General features: G+C 42.9%; 1 pseudogene across 1 annotated transcript; it reads left to right on the top strand.

Annotated features, from left to right (window-relative positions):
• LOC308530223 (RNA polymerase II subunit A C-terminal domain phosphatase SSU72-like) lies at positions 1 to 604 on the top strand (annotated as a pseudogene). The gene has a single exon. The product of its transcript is annotated as an RNA polymerase II subunit A C-terminal domain phosphatase SSU72-like (transcript).
• Positions 605 to 3,988: the final 3,384 nt, after the last annotated feature.

Raw genomic sequence — 3,988 nt, 5'->3', positions numbered from 1 at the left:
GGGAGTCATGAGCCAGAGGGAGCAGATGGTGAGGCCACTGCCATGCTGTCATTGCCACTGTGGGTGGTGGTAGTCTGTTCAAGCATGGAGGTGCACAACATTCTCAGCAAATGGGGATTCAGTGTCTGGTCCTTTGGAACCAGTGACTCATGGGAAGCTTCAGGGCCAGCGACTGACAAGCCCAATATTTATGATTTCAAAACTACATATGATCAGATGTACAATGATCTCCTTAGGAAAGACAAGGAACTCTACACTCAGAGCAGCATTTTGCACATGTTGGACCAAAATAAGCGAATCAAGCCCCAGCCAGAGAGGTTCAAGAACTGCAAAGACCTGTTTGACCTGACCCTCAGAGAGAGTATACGACCAGGTGGTGGAAGATCTGAATTCCAGGGAGCAGGACACCTGCCAGCCGGTACACGTGATCAATGTGGACATCCAGGACAACCACGAGGAGGCGATGTTGGGGGCCTTCCTCATCTGTGAGCTCTGCCAATGCATCCAGCAGATGTAGGACATGGAAAACGAGATTGAGGAGCTGCTGCAGAAGTTTGAGGAGAAGAGTGGCCACACTTTCCTGCACACCATCTGCTTCTACTGAGCCAGTGCCCCCCGAAGCAGCCTCTTGCACTGCCTATTGTCAACACTTGTCAAAAATACTTCCTATTGTCAAAAATACTTCCCATTTTTGTTTTGACCCTGATGGCTGCTGCCCACAGACGGCCACCCTGCACTGTACATAGTTTGGCCCCACACTGTCAAGTTCGGTGTCCCATCCTAGTTACTAGTGTGATATTAAAGTGTTTTTTCTTTAAGCAAAGAAAAAAAAAGAGTAGAGCAGAAATAAATAACATAGAGACTTAAAAAAAAAAAATCAATGAAACCAAGAGCTGGTTCTTTGAAAAGATAAATAAGATTGATGAACCATTAACCAGACTCATCAAGAAACAAAGAGAGAGGACTAAAATAAATAAAATCATAAATGAAAGTGGAGAAGTAACAACAGACACTGCAGGAATACAAAGGATTGTAAGAAAATACTATGAACAACTATATGTCAACTAGCTGGAAAACCTGGATGAAATGAACAAATTCCTAGAAAAATACAATCTCCCAAACTTCAATCAGGAAGAATCAGAAAACCTGAATAGGCCAATAACAACTGATAAAATAGAAGCAGTAATAAAAAAAAATCCCAGCAAACAAAAGCTGTGGTCCAGATGGCTTCACAAGGGAGTTTTACTAAACATTCAAAGAACTAACACCTATACTCCTCAAACTATTCCAAAAAATCCAAGAGGAAGGAGCACTTCCAAGCTCTTTTTGTGAGGCCAGCATTATCCTAATTCCAAAACCAGATAAAGACATTGCAAAGAAAGAGAATTACAGGCCAATATCCCTGATGAACATAGATGCTAAAATCCTCAACAAAATATTAGCAAATCAGATCCAGCAATATATTGAAAAGGTCATATCACGACCAAGTGGGATTTATTCCAGGGATGCAATATTCACAGAGCAATAAATGTGATACATCACATAAACAAATTGAGAGACAAAAATCACATGACCATATCAACAGATGCAGAAAAAGCATCTGACAAAATCCAGCACCCATTTTTTATTAAAAAAAACACACAACTCTCAGCAAAGTGGGAATAGAGGGAGCATATCTCAATATGATAAAGGCCATGTATGACAAACCTACAGCCAACATCATGCTCAATGGGCAAAAACTAAAACCAGGAACAAGAACAGGAACAAGACAGGGATGCCCTCTTTCACTACTCTCATTAAACACTAGAGGCCTGGTGCATGAAATTCATGCACAGGTGCGGTTCCTAGGCCTGGCCAGTGATTGAAGCATGAGCATCTGGTGTGGAAGGGCAGGTCCCAGCTGACCTCTGGGCCCTGGGCAGCACCTTGGCCCCCGGGACCCCGCAAGCCACCCTCCACCTGAGTCACAGCACCCGAGTCCCCATGTGGAGATGGCAGTGAGCGCAGCTGGATGCTGCGGGCCAGGGTGCAATATGGGCCTCTGTGCCACCCAGCGGCGCCACATGGAAGCTGGGCAGGCAGCACACTCTCTCCCGCTGGCCTCCCAGACAGGCTTCTGCATGAACCTACGGGAAGCCCGACTAGCCCCTGTGGCCCAGCTCACCCAGAAGAGGCCATGCAGATGTGGGACAGGCTTCTTGCGGGCACTTGATACCTGAACATGGGGGGTGGGGGGCGCTTCCCTGGCACGTGAGTCCTGGCGTCCCAGGGGAGGGTAGTAGGGGGAGTGAGAGCGAGCTTGGTAGACACTCTCCATTCTGACTGCACCTCCGTCCCTGTCACCCCTGCTCCCAGGTAGCAGGTGAGAGGTCGCAGCGCATCGCTGTGGCCCACCATGATCCTCGCTGCCCCCTGGTGGTCAGTGTACATCATAGCGAGTGGTCAAACTCTAGGTCTCCCAGTGCAATGACTGCCAGAGGGGACAATTTGCATATTAGGCTTTTATTATATAGGATAGTACTGGAAGTCCTAGCCACAGTGATCAGATAAGAAGAAGAAATAAAAGGCATCTAAATTGGAAAGGAGGAAGTAAAACTCTCATTATTCACAGATAATATGATACTGTACATAGAAAACCCCAAAGACTCCATCAAAAAACTACTAGATTTAATAAATGAATTCAGCAATGTAGCAGGATACAAAATCAACACCCAAAAATTGATGGCTTTTTTATGCACCAATAATGAATTCTCAGAAAGAGAAACTAAACAAACAATCCCATTTACCATTGCAACATAAAAATTAAGATACTTAAGAATAAACTTAACAAAGGAGGCTAAAGACCTATACTTGGAAAACTACAGGATATTGAAAAAAGAGATAGAACAAGATATAAACAAGTGGAAGAATATACCATGTTAATAGATTAGTAGGATCAACATCATTAAAATGTCCATACTACCCAAGGCAATCTACAGACTCAATGCAATCCCTATTAAAATATATACCAACAGCATATTTCACAGATCTAGAACAAATACTCCAAAAATTTATATGGAACCAAAAAAGACCCTGAATAGCCACAGCAATCAATCTTGAGAAAGAAGAACAAAGTTGGAGGGATCACAATACCAGATATCAAGTTATACTATAAAGCCACCAAAATCAAAACAGTTTTAAACTGGCAAAGGACAGGCATACAGATCAATGCACCCGAACAGAGACCTCAGAAATCAACCCAAGCCATGATGCTCAATTAATATTTGACAAAGGAAGCAAGAACATATAATGGAGTCAAGATAGTCTCTTCAATAAATGGTTTGGGAAAATTGGACAGATACATGCAAAAAAATGAACCCAGACTACCAACTTATACCATATACAAGAATAAACTCAGAATGGGTAAAAAACTTAAATGTAAGTCTTGAAATCATAAAAACCTTAGAAGAAACCATAGACAGAAAAATCTTAGACATCACTCATAGCAACATATTCATGGATATTTCCTTTGCCCTAGGAGGCAAAGGAAACTAAGGAGAAAATAAACAAATGAGACTACATCAAAATAAAAAGTGTCTGCACAGCAGAAGAAACAATCAACAAAACAAAAAGTGAATCTAGCCCTGACCGGTTTGGCTCAGTGGGTAGAGGGTCGGCCTGCAGACTGAAGGGTCCCAGGTTCGATTCCGGTCAGGGGCATGTACCTTGGTTGCGGGCACATCCCCAGCGGAGCGTGTGCAGGAGGCAGCTCATCGATGTTTCTAACTCTCTGTCCCTCTCCCTTCCTCTCTGTGAAAAATCCTGTTAATAATTCAGCTTCGATAATGTTAGGTCGTAATCTTTTGATAATAAATCAAGTACCATTACAAAGACCCAATTTACTGCTAAGATTTCTCAATAGCATGATGACTGTGCCCACTTTCAAATTTAATTTTATGACATGGCATTCTCAAATGAGTAATACTATTAAGAAATTCGATGGGAGCCA

The sequence above is a fragment of the Myotis nattereri genome, assembly GCF_964212035.1.
Source record: "Myotis nattereri genome assembly, chromosome: 15".
In the NCBI taxonomy this organism is placed as follows: Eukaryota; Metazoa; Chordata; class Mammalia; order Chiroptera; family Vespertilionidae; genus Myotis; species Myotis nattereri.
Note: the sequence above shows the minus strand (reverse complement) of the source record. Positions and strands in the feature narration are given on the sequence as shown.